Source organism: Lissotriton vulgaris, unplaced genomic scaffold (assembly GCF_964263255.1).
Source record: "Lissotriton vulgaris unplaced genomic scaffold, aLisVul1.2 SCAFFOLD_1784, whole genome shotgun sequence".
In the NCBI taxonomy this organism is placed as follows: domain Eukaryota; kingdom Metazoa; phylum Chordata; class Amphibia; order Caudata; family Salamandridae; genus Lissotriton; species Lissotriton vulgaris.
In genome coordinates this window covers 206,212-226,210 of record NW_028253761.1, presented here as the reverse complement: position 1 = coordinate 226,210, position 19,999 = coordinate 206,212, and positions in this window count along the sequence as shown.

The window sequence follows — 19,999 nt, the reverse complement described above, 5'->3', positions numbered from 1 at the left end:
ATAGGTTTTGTGGGCGTTGGAGTAATATGTGTAGTCCCGGTCGTCCGGGTGGAGGGAGTGCCACAAGTCCATCATACCCAGTTCTGACAATCTGTTCTGTCCCCCCTCCGATAAAGTGCCTGCCTGCGTGAATCGCTGCGCTGACCTGTCAAGTAGGTTGTCAAAAACTAAATTGAGGTCCCCCCCAACCAGAACGTGTCTATCAGGTGCCGCCGCTGCTTCAGTAAGCACTTGGTGGAAGAACTTCTCCTGCCCCTCATTTGGCGCATAAACAGCAATCACCGTGAAGGTGTGAGCACCCAGTGAGAACCTGCAGGATAGGAGTCGCCCTTTAACCTCTGTCCCCCGGTGTAACTGCTTCCCCTTAAATCGCTTTGACACCAGGAGCGCCACCCCAGCAGTCTTTGTGGTCGTGGATGAGAAAAAGTGGTGTCGGAAAGTGACGGGATTTAAGCCTATGACAATCCTTAGTTAGAAAATGCGTTTCCTGGAGGAGACAGATATCTGCTTTTGAATTCTCCAGCAGGGACAGCACCTCTCGCCGCTTAACCGGACTGTGCCCACGCACATTCAACGTGAGCACACTCAACTCAGTCGCAGGCATAAGGAGTCATACCCCACACGCTCTCTGAGAAAACTTTCAGTGGCCAAAACATCAGCCAAGCCCTGTCTCGCAGCTGCCCCGGCCACCCAGGACCCTCAGATCTGCGCAATTCGCCACACCCTTTTAGTCCAACATTCACTCGGATCCGTAGTTCCTCCCCCTTACCAACACCACCCCCCTCCCCACAATGAACAAAACCCTTGACAGCGCCCCCCCCGCAATCCCAAGATGCCAACATTGATAGTCCTTCATCCAGAGATGAATGGGAAAGGTCTCTCCCAGTCCAGAAACCCCCTTTTCCTGACTGGCCAAAGAAGCAAAACAGTCTCTCCCCACCCTCCACCTGCCAAGGAGACCACCCTCCATCCCCTTTCCCCAACTTGAATACCAAAAATAGTCCTGTCCAACGTCCATAGTTGTAGACGAGGAGGTTGGGACACCTTCGGGGGAATGTGTCGGAGTCCAATACCTCCGCCACCACCGCCGACTCAGTCGGCCCCAATCCCCACAGTCTCATCAAAAGCCCTCGTGCCACCTCATCGTTGGTTATCCGCTGTTGGAGTTTGCCAGTCCCAGCGCTACGGTTTCTACCGCAGCACGGCGACCATCTTCGATCTCTTGCGCGGCCGGGCGCCTCGGTCTTCGTCGTCGCCGTTGCTGTTTTCTCTGCCCAGGGCCGTCCGTGCCATTTGCTCCCCCTCCGGGCTGATCGTCATCCTCCGTCGGTTCCTCAAGGCCTAGCAATTTGCATGCATCCCTAAAAGACCGCAACTGGTGAACCTTGCTGTCCAGCTTAAACACCAGGCGAAAGGGGTGACCCCAGCTATATGGGATGTCGCGTCGCAGTTCTGCCGTGATCGGTCGGAATGACCGTCGTTTCTCCAGGGTGATGGAGGCGAGGTCCTGATATAGAGTCGGCGAGTGGGCACCATATGAGATGGTTCCCATCTGGCGCGCTTTGCTAAGGATCTCCTCCTTCGTGCGGAAGTCCTGCACGCAGACCAAGATGTCGGCCGGTTGGGACGAGGCCGCCCTGGGCGGGCCCATCCTATGGGCCCCGTCCAACCGAAGCGTTGAGTCCGCCGGTCGGCCCAGGATGTGGTTGAAGAGGCCTTGGGTGACATGGAAGAGGTCTTCTGTGTCGGGAGCCTGCTTCAATCCCCGAATCCTGATGTTGTGCCGCCGGGAGCGGTTCTCCAGGTCCTCGGCGTGAGACTGGAGGTCCACCTGTTGGTCGTGAATGTGAGAAGTTGGCCTGATATGCAGTGCTCACTATTCTAGTGATCACTATGTATCAGTCCAAACAACCCTTATTGATGATTGGTTGTAAGACAACCGTAGACCAGCTATCCTAGTAGCATGGACAAGAGCAGTCTTTAGGCTAGACTCTAGAGGGCGTGTTAAGCCAGCTGTTATACCATCACATATACCCCTTGAACACCAAGTGAAAGGACACCACACAAGTTGTTATGAAAATAAAAGTATATTTATTTAGAACACAACAGCCATGGACTCTTTATGAGGACAGGGCGCTAAGCACAATACAAAGCTCCTAGGAAAATACGCAAAGTCGCACAATTTACACAAATGCCCGAGGGGCACGAAAAACCATATACTCTAAAAGTGGAATGCGAAATTACTAGCAGGTAAGTACTACTTTAATAGGCTTTGGGATCGCTAGGACTTGACTACTGAACCTTCAGATTACTAGCAGGAGGCCTAGGGAGATCGGGTGCAGAGTGTGCACTCTCACGCGGGATGCGGGACAAAGTCTATGGATGCTAGATTTCGTAAAGTTAGTGTTATCGGACGAATCCGACTAGGTAGAGCTGAAACGAAAAAGGATCTGGACCTTTGGATAGCAAAGCTATGCTGGAACACCGAAATGCTGAGTTTACCTAGCCCAGGGGCTGCGGATGCATAGGTCTGGAAACACGTCGGGAATCCTCGTTGCAGTCTATGGAACCTGAAAGAAGAAGTTGCTGGCAGGCGACCAGTGAAGAGATTCGGAGGGATCCAAGCCTGGATCGAAGATGGAAGACACCTGTAGGCAGAGGGGACCAAGTTCTGAATCACTAGCCAGTGATTAGATGGGCACCAGGATGGCACCGGATGGAGTCACCTCGACCAGGTGAGTGGGCGACGCTGGGCTCTGCAGTCTCACGGACCAGGAGGCGTTGTCGGCGACCAGGATGGAGGTGCGAGCTGTCCCACAATGGTATCTGCTGGCGACGTCGCTGGACCCAGGATTGGGGCAACAAGTCTTGGCAAATGCAAGCCCACGCGGTGGATTTAAAATGGCGTCTGGAGTGGACCAGGAGGGCCCGGGGTGCTCCTCTGTTGGAGGGGAGCAAGGGCCAGTCTGGAGCAACCAGACCAGCGGTGTTGTCGTCGTGGAGCGTCGTCAAGAGGGTCACAAGCCAGCAGGCAAGTAGCCGGACAACGCGGTGAGCAGCAAAGAGCAGGAGGGCTGGGGGGCTGGACTTCGGTGCTGGAGCTGCTCAGGGTTAGGGCTTCTCGAACCCCAAAGCACTCACTCGAGGATCCCTCGGCGGTCGTGCTGGATAAGCGTCATGCAGTTCTGAAGATGGCCGGTCCCTCGAGGTCTCGTCTTACCCACGGATCTCAGCTGAGCTGAAGATGTAGGTAGAGGTCAGAGGTGCCAGGGAAGCCGGGTCTCGTCATGCTGGTCGGTCGGATTCCGGAGGAAGGACGTGCAGCAAACCGCAGTGTTCTTAGATGGTGCCTGCGGGTGCAGGGTGACTACTCCTTAGTCACAAGGGAGAAATCTTGAGAAGAAGTCGAGAGTTCCTTTCGTAGAAAGTAGTTTCAGGATTCAAAGATGATCTAATTTGGAAGGGGGCCCGCTCCTATCTTTATACTAGGAAAAGGGGCTGGCACGCGACTAGGTCCTGCCCATGGGTGGGACCAGGAAGTGGGGTGGTTACACCCCTCTCCCATGCCGGACTTTCCCCAGCTCAGGGGCTGGTGTGCCCCTGGAACTGGTTCTAGCCGGCAGATGCATAGTGAGCACCGGGGTGCCACTTGCAGTCACCTTCCTCTAAAACCCTGCCTACCCAGGATACACAAAACCCTGTCTGGGATGGTGCTAGCACCGCCCCTGACAGGAAACCCTTTGTCCAAGCCTCCCTCGCTGGAAGGACTCCCAGCAGCAGGAGGTCAGACTTGTGTCTGTGGTGGCAGCATCCATTTTGTGATGCTGAGGCTCGAGTTAACTTGAACCGGGGTTCACAGTCACATACATGTCGTGTCCCTCTAGAAGGGTGGAATGCTAACCCCGTCGCCAGAATTGGCGAGGGGTTAGTATTCCAATTCGTATGACACCTTACTCGACATGTTTTGATAAAGCGATACCAAAGATAGCAAATAACCGCGAGGATTATAATGCACTTAAGAGTATATGGTACGCGTTATCATAGAACAGCTATTAGGACTTGGTTCCGCAAGCTGCAGATGGGCTCAGCTCATGCCAGAGCACCATCTCACATGATTCCACGCACTCTGCCTTCAGGATTGTTAAGGCCTGCCATAGGAGTGACTGATAGGAATCTATGTGTCCATTTTAGGGTTAGATATAGGTATACTATATCTACAGCCAAGGGTTACTACACCACTTTGCCCCAGCTGTCGTGCAGCCAGTTGTGTCAGATTTAGATGGCCAGCCAGGGGTGGCATAATACATGCTGCAGCCCCTGGTAGGCCCTGGGTACACCTATGCCCTGAGTTACTGGGTCTGATAAGGTGGCCCAGTACCAATTAGATATGTACCTAGGGTACATGGAATCCATTTTAGAGAGAGCAGGGTCCCAGGTCAACTAAGTCGAAACCAGCAAAACGCCAGGCAAAAAGTTGGGGGCAACCATAGTCAGATATCCAATTGCCCTGTTGCCCTGTTGGTCCAGTGTCACTCCGAACTGAGGGAGTTCTTGCTGGGTCGGAGGTGCACTCACACGGAGCTGTTTACATAACGTGCTCGCCGTGCAAACCGTAGCAGCCCTCTCAATTGACTCCAGTGACGCCATTTAAACTTATTTTAATTAATGTTTAACCTATCGCAGATACTGTTTTTAACACTCCGTCGATCGTCAGCCCCTCCTTATCCTCTCACTCCCAAATATACAATTTGGCACCAGCATGACTGAGCTAAACTGTGTGAATCAGGCGAGTGACGAAGGTGCTGGTGCTGACAAGTTCGTGTCTAGTCAGAGGCCAGTCACTCCTCTGATGTCCCTACTTGTTCGGTGTGCAGGGGAGCGCCAGTTCTCTTGTGTCAGTGAATTAACGAGACACGCGTTTGTGCCTGCTTACTGGCACTAGGACTATGAGAGATGGAAACAAACATAACAACTACTGCCACAAACGGATGAGAGAAACTCGCACTTTATTTACTCGGAACTTTTATACAGAATGCAAAGCATGACTGTATTTTCGGCTGAATTGGGTTACATGTTACAACTCATTTACACACAGTCACAGAGGCCCTTATTTAAGGCAACCCAAGGAATGTGCCAACAATGTTCAGTCTTCAGAGTTTATTCGATGTTATATTGTTTTCATTTTTAATTATTATGTATGCACATGCACAATGGCACTCACCACATGGGAAGGAAGTCGGAACGGGAAACCAAGAATCAGGCGTGAGCGCTCTCACTGCACAGGACCATCTCTTCCCAGAGTAAGGGCAGGTGGCACGGCGACATCGCAGTCCCACCTGCCCCATCACAGTCAGGCACGGGTTGCCAAACGCAGCCGCAAGAAGAGCTCAGAGCATCCATGGAAGCACCAAGCACCTGCACGCCACTGACAAGGGACCCGAGCCGGCGCACAAGGAGGCATGCATGAGCTGAGCATCCCGGGTGACAGGGTAAAGTAGTCCCGGCGCGTGGCGCAACACAAACCACCTCAACCCCCAGACTAGAGAGCTTCTTCTTCACCCCTCTGAAACCCGCCTCCTTAACGAAATCCCCCTCACTCCGAAGCCGGCAGAGACAGGCAACATTTAAATACTTAAGTATAATTTACATGCGATATGTATGTATGTATGTATAGGCGTTATTTTATAGCGCTATAACTGTCACCCGACGGGCATCCTGGCGCTTAGACTGTTATGACACAATACATGATGTTTCCAGCTTCCAATCTATTTACATTGTTCTGGGGAACAGATGGGTCTTTAATGCTTTTTTAAAGGAAGAAAAATCTTACAGGCCCCTCAGGCCTAGCGGTAGAGAATTCCACAGCCGCGCTGCGGTAAACCTGAAGGACCAACCACCCATCCGGGACCTCAAAAACTTGGGTACTACCACCAAGTAAGCTGAGGCTGACCGGAGTGGTCTTGGAGGGATGTACCATGAGAAAAGGTCCTGCAGAGAAGACGGGCCTTGTCCGTGTAGAGCCCTAAAAACCAAACACAAAGCTTTGAAGTTCACCCGTTGAGAGATTGGCAACCAATGGAGGTCCCTAAGGGCCTTGGCAGAAGAGTCCAGACGGCGTCGCGAGAGTGCCAGTTTGGCAGCAAAATTCTGTACTCGTTGGAGTTTTCCTAGCAGAGTAACTGGTGCCCCCAGCAGCAGTGCGTTGCAGTAGTCGAGACGACTTAAAATTATGCTCCGCACTACCTCTGGTCTGGCCTGTACCGGGAGCAAGGGTAGAATCTTTCACAATGATCCAAGTAATGCCATACAAGTGGCCACCGTTTTGTTCACTGATGTGTCCAGCTGTAAGTCGGAACTACACATTACCCCCAAATTCCAAACCGATTCGGCAGGCAGACTAGTACCTTGGAAATCAGGAGGCCAAAAACCCTGTGGTAGGGGTCTGTGGGTCCGATCCATAGAGCAATGTAGCACCTCGGTTTTCGAGCTGTTAAATTGTAGGGAGTTGTTACCCAGCCATCCTGCCGTGGTGCTCATGCATCGATGGAAGACCTCCTGTGACACCCCGTCCTTACCCTCAAACGAAAAGACAAGTTGGGTGTCATCGGCGTAGTTGGTGACTGTTATGCCAAAAGATTTAATCAGCTTGATCAGGGGACGGAGGTAAAGATTGAAAAGAATGGGGCTGATGGCCGAGCCCTGGGGTACTCCCTGACCAACCCTCCTGATGTTGGATTTAAAGGGTGGCAGGGCAACTACCTGGTGCCTTTGATCGAGATATGACACCAGCCATTCAAGGGCCAAGCCCGACACCCCAGCCTCCGTCAGTCCCCTGACCAGGATTGCATGGCTGACCGTGTCGAACGCGGCCGACATGTCGAGCAGCACTAAAAAGGCTGCTCGACCCTGGTCGGCACGCGTTCGAAGGTCATCGAGAACAGTCACCAATGCCGACTCTGTCCCATGTGCCGGTCTAAACCCAAACTGAGCCACATCCAAACAATCAGTAGTCTCAAGAAAGTTGGAGAGATGTTTTGTGGCCAGTTTCTCTAGAATTTTAATAGGGAATGGCAAGAGGGAGATGGGCCTAAAGTTGGCTGGGCATGTGGGGTCCAGATTCTCCTTTTTAAGCAGTGGGGAGACCACCGCCAATTTCCAGCAATCTGGAACCCGTGCTGAAGTGAGAGACTGGCGACAGATGGAAAAAAGTGGGGGAAACAGCTCTTCACGAAAAAGTTTCCAGAATTTGGGTGGAAGAGGATCAGAAGGTGAGGCAGAGGACACCCCGTCAGCCAAAGAGCAGAAGTCCTCAAAAGATGGTAGAGGAAAGTTGCTCAGCTCACCTGATTTAGTACACTCCTTCCTATTCTTAAACGAGATGGAATCGTGCACAGCACGGCCAGTTGACGAGGGAAGATTGTTTAAGATGTTGGCAATCTTATCCTCAAAGGCCTGTGCTAGCGAATCACAGAGAGCTTGAGAGGCCGGGATAACATTTTTGGTACAGCCAGGATGGGCCAGGTCCTTTACGATCTTAAATAAGGCCTGAGATTTATTTACAGCTGCCATCAAAGATTCTTCTAAGAATCTAGCTTTGGCAAGCTTGATCTGGATTTTATAGGACGCCAGTGCTTGTTTGAAGAGGACTCTATGTGATTCCAGGTACTGTTTCCTCCAGGTCCGCTCAGCCTGTTTACATTGGAGCTTGAGCTGCCGAAGTTCTTCCGAGTACCATGGCATAGCAAGATTAGTCCTATCTTTGCTTTTTCGCAGCGGGGCCAAAGAGTCCAGAGAAGCCGAGATTCGCTGAAAGAGAGTCTTGTAACTTACGTCCACATTCGCTCCCAATACAAAGCCATCTGGCAGCAGAGAGAGCAAGATCGTTTGTTCGAGGAGTCTAGACCATTGTCTCCCCATTCTAGTGCCCCCACACTCCCTTTCTTTAATGGAGCACTAGTGCACGAGAGGGAGAACTGGACGAGGGCGTGATCCGTCCAACACTGAGGCAGGACGTCACGTATAGCCGTTCGACAAGCGTCAGCATAAAGTAGATCAAGAATATGGCCCTTTGAATGGGTTTTGGAGAGTACCAGTTGTTGTAGCTCAAAATTATGACAAGCTTGGACCAGCTCTACATAGGCCGTCTTGGTCGGTCCCTCTGACCAAAGATTGAAATCCCCTGACACCATCAACTTTGCGTGGGAGTGGGAAAGATCGTATATTAAGTCTATGAGCTCAGGTACAGCAGATAACGAGCTAGCCGGGGGTCTATAACATAGTAGACCCGTGAATAGCACGCCTCCTTGGTCCTTGATGGAGAAACCCAATGTTTCGCACCCAGCGATTGCCTTGATGATAAGCTGGGAGACGTCAAGAGTCTGCCTAAAAATTAATCCAGTTCCACCTCCTCTGGCTCCCACCCTGGGATTATGCATTATTTTGAAGCCAGGGGGACAAGCTGTCCCCAGTTCCACCGAGCTAGTCGGTGTTGTCCAAGTCTCTGTCATGAAGAGTAGGTCTAGATGGTAAGACTCGATAAGTAACGCAATTTCTTCACAGTGTTTGATGAGAGATCTCACATTCAACAAGCCACAGGACAAGGCAACTGGGTGCTTACTGGTGATATTATACTTTCAGTTACTGAGTGAACCGAGATTAAGGCGTAAAAGTTCATCGCAGGAATAAGAGTAAGAAGTTACATCTTGGTTCTGAGAGGCAAAACTTTCGGCGCCCGGCGCGTCCTGTGCGCGAACGGGCGCAAACGGGCTTACCTCTGGCGCACCTCCGGCGCGCCCGCTGCGCGCCTACGCTGCGCGCTTTAGGGGCGTCCATCATATATAGCCGTATACGCAAGAGTCCTGTAGTGCGATCACTAGCCCCCCAACCAAGATGGCGCCAGCAATTCGGCACTCCCTGGTTCCCTCACTCACCCAAGATGGCGGCTACCAACACCGCAGCGCGATGTCCCCAGGAGCCCTAAGGTGCCCTGAAGCACTCGAATTCCCGCAAAGTGCGGAATGAGGTCACAATTATAGTGCGGTTAAGAGTGGTACTAATAACACGCTATGAGAGAGGTAGCGCCTAGCGCCAAGATCGACAGCGCGAGCGCGCAGTAAAGTAGATTAATTTTAAAATAATTAAAACAGCAATGCGGCAATAGATTCTGCAGCGCGCAATGGTCATGTAAGTCTGACCTGTCGATGGGGAAGTTCTGCTTTTATGCACTTCCAGACGCAAGAGTCCTGTAGTGCGATCACTAGCCCCCCAACCAAGATGGCGCCAGCAATTCGGCACTCCCTGGTTCCCTCACTCACCCAAGATGGCGGCTACCAACACCGCAGCGCGATGTCCCCAGGAGCCCCTAGGTGCCCTGAAGCGCTCGAATTCCCGCAAAGTGCGGAATGAGGTCACAATTATAGTGCGGGTAAGAGTGGTACTAATAACACGCTATGAGAGAGGTAGCGCCTAGCGCCAAGATCGACAGCGCGAGCACGCAGTAAAGTAGATTAATTTTAAAATAATTAAAACAGCAATGCGGCAATAGATTCTGCAGCGCGCAATGGTCATGTAAGTCTGACCTGTCGATGGGGAAGTTCTGCTTTTATGCACTTCCAGACGCAAGAGTCCTGTAGTGCGATCACTAGCCCCCCAACCAAGATGGCGCCAGCAATTCGGCACTCCCTGGTTCCCTCACTCTGCCAAGATGGCGGCTACCAACACCGCAGCGCGATGTCCCCAGGAGCCCTAAGGTGCCCTGAAGCGCTTGAATTCCCGCAAAGTGCGGAATGAGGTGCCGAACCTCACGCATCTCGCGTGAGGTGCAGAACCTCACGCATCTCGCGTGGAGTGCCGAACCTCGCGCATCTCGCGTGAGATGCCGAACCTCACGCATCTTGCGTGAGGTGCTAAACCTCACGCATCTCGAGTGAGGTGCCAAACCTCACGCATCTCGGGTGACGTGCCAAACCTCACGCATCTCGGGTGAGGTGCCAAACCTCACGCATCTCGCGTGAGGTGCCAAACCTCACGCATCTCGAGTGGGGTGCCAAACCTCACGCATCTCGAGTGAGGTGCCAAACCTCACGCATCTCGGGTGACGTGCCAAACCTCACGCATCTCGGGTGAGGTGCCAAACTTCACGCATCTCGCGTGAGTGCCAAACCTCACGCATCTCGAGTGAGGTTCCAAACCTCACGCATCTCGAGTGAGGTGCCAAACCTCACGCATCTCGGGTGAGGTGCCAAACCTCACACATCTCGCGTGAGGTGGCGAACCTCACGCATCTCGGGTGAGGTGCCAAACCTCACGCATCTCGGGTGAGGTGCCAAACCTCACGCATCTCGGGTGAGGTGCTAAACCTCACGCATCTAGGGTGAGGTGCCAAACCTCACGCATCTCGCTTGAGGTGCCAAACCTCACGCATCTCGGGTGATGTGCCAAACCTCACGCATCCCGGGTGAGATACCGAATCTCACGCATCTCGCGTGAGGTGCCAAACCTCACGCATCTCGTGTGTGTGTGGCGCGGTAGTAAATGTCCTCCCATTCTTTGTTGCGCAGAGTCCGCCCCAGTTCCCTCTCCCATCTAGCCCGTCCTGCATTATAAACGCGCGAGTATCTGTCCAAGAGGAGCCGATATATGTCTGAAATGAGTCGCTTATCTGTGGTGCGCGAGAGAAGCCAGTATTCATATTTACTGAGCTTGCGTGTAGCATCTCCACGGATCTGGGGTTGAAGCGCCCAATGTCCGACCTGTAGATAACTAAGGTGTTCAGCCTCCGGGAGGTCATAGGTCTTCCGGAATTCCTCAAAAGGCATCACTCCCGCATCTGAATACATGTGAAAGAGGCATCGGCATCCTGCTGGGCGCCACCGTGCAAAGGCCTGGACATCCCTACCCGGGCCGAAGTCAGGGTTCTCTAACAGGGGTGTGAGGGGAGACGGGAAGGTCGTCAGGTCGTGTAAGACGCATGTTCGATCCCATACCTCTAGCGGTACCCTCGTGACGAAGGAGGCGTATAGGTTAGGGGGTCAGTGTTGTCGCTGCAGGAAAGGCACCTCCTGGAGTGGACGCCCGCGACCGCTTGGACCTGGAACAACCAATGGCGCTCCGATTCCCATTTGCTCCATTCCACTAGGGTTCTGAGTTGGGTCGCCTGGTAATAGTGACGCAAATCCGGCAGGCCCAGCCCACCACTCTCCGGGGGAAGCATCCCTAGCCTCAGCCTGAGTCTGGGCCGTTTCCCGTTCCACACAAACTGAGCCAGCTCCGATTGCGTGCGGCGAATCCATCCCTCCGGGGGACGGAGCGGGCTAGCCCGAAAAACGTATAAAACTTGCGGGAGGATTGTCATCTTTACTGCTGCTACTCGGCCCAGCCAAGATAGTGGGAGGTGCCGCCACCGCCCGACCTCCGCGCGGATAGTGCGACTAAGGTTGGCGTAGTTGAGACGCACCGTTTCTGGTAGCGTGGCCGCCAATTGTATGCCCAGGTAGGGGACTGCACCGTCTGCCCATTGGAAGGGGAATTGTGCTTCTAGGGAGGCCCGCGTGTGTGCCTCCAAGGAAAGGTTCTGATTTCGTCATGTTCACCTTAAAGCCAGAGGCCTTCGCCAACGCATCCAGGATGGCCGCCCCGGCCAGCAGGGATGCCGCAGGGGAAGCAAAGGAAAGCAAGACGTCATCAGCGTATAAGCTAATCGTGTGGATATCAGCCCCGAATTTAATCCGCTTAATGGTCGGATGCGATCGCATGGCCTGCGCCAGGGGTTCCATATAGAGCGCGAAGAGCAGGGGCGAGAGTGGACACCCTTGCCGAGTTCCGCGTTCGACGGGGAATACGGACGATGAGCAGCCATTCACCCGAACTAACGCCATGGGGAAGGTATAGCAGTTCAGAACACACGTACGAAATCTCGCGCCTAACCCTGCCTTGATGAGCACCTGTTCCAAGTACGGCCAGTGGACATGATCGAAGGCCTTCTCCGCATCAATTGCCAACATCATGAACTCTCCTGGCAACCTGGAGGCTCGTTCCACTAAGTGGAGTGCTCTTTTTGTGTTGTCGACCGTCTGGCGCTCCGGTATAAAGCCGGCCTGGTCCGGATCAATCAGACCAGGCATAAGTGGGCCCAGCCGCTTCGACAGTATACTGGTGTAAAGCTTCAGATCTACGTTAAGTAACGAGATAGGGCGGTAGGCCCCGCATTGCGTTCGGTCCTTCCCCGGTTTGGGAATGACCGAGATCATGGCACTCATCAGATCTCTTGGGATGGCGCCGGGCTCCGAGAAGGAATTAAAGAGGGCAGTCAACAACGGAGCAACCTGGGGGCAGAATGTTTTGTAAAAGGCGGCGGTGAAGCCATCCGGTCCTGGCGCCTTGGCCAGCTTGAGAGGGGAGATCGCGGCAATGACTTCTTCAGGACGGATCTCCCTGTCAAGGAGTTCTGATTGTTCCGTCGATAAAGCGGGTATGGACACAGAGTCCAGGAAGGCCGCCCCGTCCGCTGGATCCAGAGCAGCCCCCTCGTATAGTGTGGTATAAAAGTCAATAAATGCCTGCGCTATAGCTCCGTCCTCCGTCACTGTGACTCCGTCCTGCGTGTGTATTTCCTGCACCGAGTGTCGTTGCTGCTGTTCGCGGTGTGCCCGACCCAACAGCCTCCCGCATCTGTCGCCTCCCGTGTAGTATGCATGTCGTACCCGTAGTGCCGCGCATTTTGCTCTATCTTGATCTAGTGCTGCTAACTGTTGACGTGCCACTCACAACTGTTTCCACACCCGCGGCGCCCCGGTCCTCTGGTGTACCTGCTCCAATTCCTTCGTGCGGGCAGAGAGCTCGTCTCTCTTACGGGCCCTCTCCGCATTTTCTGCTGCCGCGATTGCAATGAACTCGCCCCGTATGACTGCCTTGAGTGCTGCCCAATGTGTTGCATGTGAAGTGTCCGTCGGTGTGTTGTGTACCAGGTATTCAGCTATAGCTTCCTTGATCTTGGCCACAACCCCCTGTCTGTGCAGCAGCGTGTCCCTAAGCCTCCAGCAACGGGCACTGCGCCCCACCGGTGGAAAGGTAAACACCGCTGTGAGTGGTGCATGATCGGAAAGGGCTGCCGCTCCTATCTCAACGCTTGACGCCAGCGCTCTAAATGAAGTGGATGTTAGAAAATAATCTAGGCGCGCATAGGTTTTGTGGGCGTTGGAGTAATATGTGTAGTCCCGGTCGTCCGGGTGGAGGGAGTGCCACAAGTCCATCATACCCAGTTCTGACAATCTGTTCTGTCCCCCCTCCGATAAAGTGCCTGCCTGCGTGAATCGCTGCGCTGACCTGTCAAGTAGGTTGTCAAAAACTAAATTGAGGTCCCCCCCAACCAGAACGTGTCTATCAGGTGCCGCCGCTGCTTCAGTAAGCACTTGGTGGAAGAACTTCTCCTGCCCCTCATTTGGCGCATAAACAGCAATCACCGTGAAGGTGTGAGCACCCAGTGAGAACCTGCAGGATAGGAGTCGCCCTTTAACCTCTGTCCCCCGGTGTAACTGCTTCCCCTTAAATCGCTTTGACACCAGGAGCGCCACCCCAGCAGTCTTTGTGGTCGTGGATGAGAAAAAGTGGTGTCGGAAAGTGACGGGATTTAAGCCTATGACAATCCTTAGTTAGAAAATGCGTTTCCTGGAGGAGACAGATATCTGCTTTTGAATTCTCCAGCAGGGACAGCACCTCTCGCCGCTTAACCGGACTGTGCCCACGCACATTCAACGTGAGCACACTCAACTCAGTCGCAGGCATAAGGAGTCATACCCCACACGCTCTCTGAGAAAACTTTCAGTGGCCAAAACATCAGCCAAGCCCTGTCTCGCAGCTGCCCCGGCCACCCAGGACCCTCAGATCTGCGCAATTCGCCACACCCTTTTAGTCCAACATTCACTCGGATCCGTAGTTCCTCCCCCTTACCAACACCACCCCCCTCCCCACAATGAACAAAACCCTTGACAGCCCCCCCCCCGCAATCCCAAGATGCCAACATTGATAGTCCTTCATCCAGAGATGAATGGGAAAGGTCTCTCCCAGTCCAGAAACCCCCTTTTCCTGACTGGCCAAAGAAGCAAAACAGTCTCTCCCCACTCTCCACCTGCCAAGGAGACCACCCTCCATCCCCTTTCCCCAACTTGAATACCAAAAATAGTCCTGTCCAACGTCCATAGTTGTAGACGAGGAGGTTGGGACACCTTCGGGGGAATGTGTCGGAGTCCAATACCTCCGCCACCACCGCCGACTCAGTCGGCCCCAATCCCCACAGTCTCATCAAAAGACCTCGTGCCACCTCATCGTTGGTTATCCGCTGTTGGAGTTTGCCAGTCCCAGCGCTACGGTTTCTACCGCAGCACGGCGACCATCTTCGATCTCTTGCGCGGCCGGGCGCCTCGGTCTTCGTCGTCGCCGTTGCTGTTTTCTCTGCCCAGGGCCGTCCGTGCCATTTGCTCCCCCTCCGGGCTGATCGTCATCCTCCGTCGGTTCCTCAAGGCCTAGCAATTTGCATGCATCCCTAAAAGACCGCAACTGGTGAACCTTGCTGTCCAGCTTAAACACCAGGCGAAAGGGGTGACCCCAGCTATATGGGATGTCGCGTCGCAGTTCTGCCGTGATCGGTCGGAATGACCGTCGTTTCTCCAGGGTGATGGAGGCGAGGTCCTGATATAGAGTCGGCGAGTGGGCACCATATGAGATGGTTCCCATCTGGCGCGCTTTGCTAAGGATCTCCTCCTTCGTGCGGAAGTCCTGCACGCAGACCAAGATGTCGGCCGGTTGGGACGAGGCCGCCCTGGGCGGGCCCATCCTATGGGCCCCGTCCAACCGAAGCGTTGAGTCCGCCGGTCGGCCCAGGATGTGGTTGAAGAGGCCTTGGGTGACATGGAAGAGGTCTTCTGTGTCGGGAGCCTGCTTCAATCCCCGAATCCTGATGTTGTGCCGCCGGGAGCGGTTCTCCAGGTCCTCGGCGTGAGACTGGAGGTCCACCTGTTGGTCGTGAATGTGAGAAGTTGGCCTGATATGCAGTGCTCACTATTCTAGTGATCACTATGTATCAGTCCAAACAACCCTTATTGATGATTGGTTGTAAGTCAACCGTAGACCAGCTATCCTAGTAGCATGGACAAGAGCAGTCTTTAGGCTAGACTCTAGAGGGCGTGTTAAGCCAGCTGTTATACCATCACATATACCCCTTGAACACCAAGTGAAAGGACACCACACAAGTTGTTATGAAAATAAAAGTATATTTATTTAGAACACAACAGCCATGGACTCTTTATGAGGACAGGGCGCTAAGCACAATACAAAGCTCCTAGGAAAATACGCAAAGTCGCACAATTTACACAAATGCCCGAGGGGCACGAAAAACCATATACTCTAAAAGTGGAATGCGAAATTACTAGCAGGTAAGTACTACTTTAATAGGCTTTGGGATCGCTAGGACTTGACTACTGAACCTTCAGATTACTAGCAGGAGGCCTAGGGAGATCGGGTGCAGAGTGTGCACTCTCACGCGGGATGCGGGACAAAGTCTATGGATGCTAGATTTCGTAAAGTTAGTGTTATCGGACGAATCCGACTAGGTAGAGCTGAAACGAAAAAGGATCTGGACCTTTGGATAGCAAAGCTATGCTGGAACACCGAAATGCTGAGTTTACCTAGCCCAGGGGCTGCGGATGCATAGGTCTGGAAACACGTCGGGAATCCTCGTTGCAGTCTATGGAACCTGAAAGAAGAAGTTGCTGGCAGGCGACCAGTGAAGAGATTCGGAGGGATCCAAGCCTGGATCGAAGATGGAAGACACCTGTAGGCAGAGGGGACCAAGTTCTGAATCACTAGCCAGTGATTAGATGGGCACCAGGATGGCACCGGATGGAGTCACCTCGACCAGGTGAGTGGGCGACGCTGGGCTCTGCAGTCTCACGGACCAGGAGGCGTTGTCGGCGACCAGGATGGAGGTGCGAGCTGTCCCACAATGGTATCTGCTGGCGACGTCGCTGGACCCAGGATTGGGGCAACAAGTCTTGGCAAATGCAAGCCCACGAGGTGGATTTAAAATGGCGTCTGGAGTGGACCAGGAGGGCCCGGGGTGCTCCTCTGTTGGAGGGGAGCAAGGGCCAGTCTGGAGCAACCAGACCAGCGGTGTTGTCGTCGTGGAGCGTCGTCAAGAGGGTCACAAGCCAGCAGGCAAGTAGCCGGACAACGCGGTGAGCAGCAAAGAGCAGGAGGGCCCCACGCAGATCTGGTGGATGCTGGGGGGCTGGACTTCGGTGCTGGAGCTGCTCAGGGTTAGGGCTTCTCGAACCCCAAAGCACTCACTCGAGGATCCCTCGGCGGTCGTGCTGGATAAGCGTCATGCAGTTCTGAAGATGGCCGGTCCCTCGAGGTCTCGTCTTACCCACGGATCTCAGCTGAGCTGAAGATGTAGGTAGAGGTCAGAGGTGCCAGGGAAGCCGGGTCTCGTCATGCTGGTCGGTCGGATTCCGGAGGAAGGACGTGCAGCAAACCGCAGTGTTCTTGGATGGTGCCTGCGGGTGCAGGGTGACTACTCCTTAGTCACAAGGGAGAAATCTTGAGAAGAAGTCGAGAGTTCCTTTCGTAGAAAGTAGTTTCAGGATTCAAAGATGATCTAATTTGGAAGGGGGCCCGCTCCTATCTTTATACTAGGAAAAGGGGCTGGCACGCGACTAGGTCCTGCCCATGGGTGGGACCAGGAAGTGGGGTGGTTACACCCCTCTCCCATGCCGGACTTTCCCCAGCTCAGGGGCTGGTGTGCCCCTGGAACTGGTTCTAGCCGGCAGATGCATAGTGAGCACCGGGGTGCCACTTGCAGTCACCTTCCTCTAAAACCCTGCCTACCCAGGATACACAAAACCCTGTCTGGGATGGTGCTAGCACCGCCCCTGACAGGAAACCCTTTGTCCAAGCCTCCCTCGCTGGAAGGACTCCCAGCAGCAGGAGGTCAGACTTGTGTCTGTGGTGGCAGCATCCATTTTGTGATGCTGAGGCTCGAGTTAACTTGAACCGGGGTTCACAGTCACATACATGTCGTGTCCCTCTAGAAGGGTGGAATGCTAACCCCGTCGCCAGAATTGGCGAGGGGTTAGTATTCCAATTCGTATGACACCTTACTCGACATGTTTTGATAAAGCGATACCAAAGATAGCAAATAACCGCGAGGATTATAATGCACTTAAGAGTATATGGTACGCGTTATCATAGAACAGCTATTAGGACTTGGTTCCGCAAGCTGCAGATGGGCTCAGCTCATGCCAGAGCACCATCTCACATGATTCCACGCACTCTGCCTTCAGGATTGTTAAGGCCTGCCATAGGAGTGACTGATAGGAATCTATGTGTCCATTTTAGGGTTAGATATAGGTATACTATATCTACAGCCAAGGGTTACTACACCACTTTGCCCCAGCTGTCGTGCAGCCAGTTGTGTCAGATTTAGATGGCCAGCCAGGGGTGGCATAATACATGCTGCAGCCCCTGGTAGGCCCTGGGTACACCTATGCCCTGAGTTACTGGGTCTGATAAGGTGGCCCAGTACCAATTAGATATGTACCTAGGGTACATGGAATCCATTTTAGAGAGAGCAGGGTCCCAGGTCAACTAAGTCGAAACCAGCAAAACGCCAGGCAAAAAGTTGGGGGCAACCATAGTCAGATATCCAATTGCCCTGTTGCCCTGTTGGTCCAGTGTCACTCCGAACTGAGGGAGTTCTTGCTGGGTCGGAGGTGCACTCACACGGAGCTGTTTACATAACGTGCTCGCCGTGCAAACCGTAGCAGCCCTCTCAATTGACTCCAGTGACGCCATTTAAACTTATTTTAATTAATGTTTAACCTATCGCAGATACTGTTTTTAACACTCCGTCGATCGTCAGCCCCTCCTTATCCTCTCACTCCCAAATATACAATTTGGCACCAGCATGACTGAGCTAAACTGTGTGAATCAGGCGAGTGACGAAGGTGCTGGTGCTGACAAGTTCGTGTCTAGTCAGAGGCCAGTCACTCCTCTGATGTCCCTACTTGTTCGGTGTGCAGGGGAGCGCCAGTTCTCTTGTGTCAGTGAATTAACGAGACACGCGTTTGTGCCTGCTTACTGGCACTAGGACTATGAGAGATGGAAACAAACATACAAACTACTGCCACAAACGGATGAGAGAAACTCGCACTTTATTTACTCGGAACTTTTATACAGAATGCAAAGCATGACTGTATTTTCGGCTGAATTGGGTTACATGTTACAACTCATTTACACACAGTCACAGAGGCCCTTATTTAAGGCAACCCAAGGAATGTGCCAACAATGTTCAGTCTTCAGAGTTTATTCGATGTTATATTGTTTTCATTTTTAATTATTATGTATGCACATGCACAATGGCACTCACCACATGGGAAGGAAGTCGGAACGGGAAACCAAGAATCAGGCGTGAGCGCTCTCACTGCACAGGACCATCTCTTCCCAGAGTAAGGGCAGGTGGCACGGCGACATCGCAGTCCCACCTGCCCCATCACAGTCAGGCACGGGTTGCCAAACGCAGCCGCAAGAAGAGCTCAGAGCATCCATGGAAGCACCAAGCACCTGCACGCCACTGACAAGGGACCCGAGCCGGCGCACAAGGAGGCATGCATGAGCTGAGCATCCCGGGTGACAGGGTAAAGGAGTCCCGGCGCGTGGCGCAACACAAACCACCTCAACCCCCAGACTAGAGAGCTTCTTCTTCACCCCTCTGAAACCCGCCTCCTTAACGAAATCCCCCTCACTCCGAAGCCGGCAGAGACAGGCAACATTTAAATACTTAAGTATAATTTACATGCGATATGTATGTATGTATGTATAGGCGTTATTTTATAGCGCTATAACTGTCACCCGACGGGCATCCTGGCGCTTAGACTGTTATGACACAATACATGATGTTTCCAGCTTCCAATCTATTTACATTGTTCTGGGGAACAGATGGGTCTTTAATGCTTTTTTAAAGGAAGAAACATCTTCCAGGCCCCTCAGGCCTAGCGGTAGAGAATTCCACAGCCGCGCTGCGGTAAACCTGAAGGACCAACCACCCATCCGGGACCTCAAAAACTTGGGTACTACCACCAAGTAAGCTGAGGCTGACCGGAGTGGTCTTGGAGGGATGTACCATGAGAAAAGGTCCTGCAGAGAAGACGGGCCTTGTCCGTGTAGAGCCCTAAAAACCGAACACAAAGCTTTGAAGTTCACCCGTTGAGAGATTGGCAACCAATGGAGGTCCCTAAGTGCCTTGGCAGAAGAGTCCAGACGGCGTCGCGAGAGTGCCAGTTTGGCAGCAAAATTCTGTACTCGTTGGAGTTTTCCTAGCAGAGTAACTGGTGCCCCCAGCAGCAGTGCGTTGCAGTAGTCGAGACAACTTAAAATTATGCTCCGCACTACCTCTGGTCTGGCCTGTACCGGGAACAAGGGTAGAATCTTTCACAATGATCCAAGTAATGCCATACAAGTGGCCACCGTTTTGTTCACTGATGTGTCCAGCTGTAAGTCGGAACTACACATTACCCCCAAATTCCAAACCGATTCGGCAGGCAGACTAGTACCTTGGAAATCAGGAGGCCAAAAACCCTGTGGTAGGGGTCTGTGGGTCCGATCCATAGAGCAATGTAGCACCTCGGTTTTCGAGCTGTTAAATTGTAGGGAGTTGTTACCCAGCCATTCTGCCGTGGTGCTCATGCATCGATGGAAGACCTCCTGTGACACCCCGTCCTTACCCTCAAACGAAAAGACAAGTTGGGTGTCATCGGCGTAGTTGGTGACTGTTATGCCAAAAGATTTAATCAGCTTGATCAGGGGACGGAGGTAAAGATTGAAAAGAATGGGGCTGATGGCCGAGCCCTGGGGTACTCCCTGACCAACCCTCCTGATGTTGGATTTAAAGGGTGGCAGGGCAACTACCTGGTGCCTTTGATCGAGATATGACACCAGCCATTCAAGG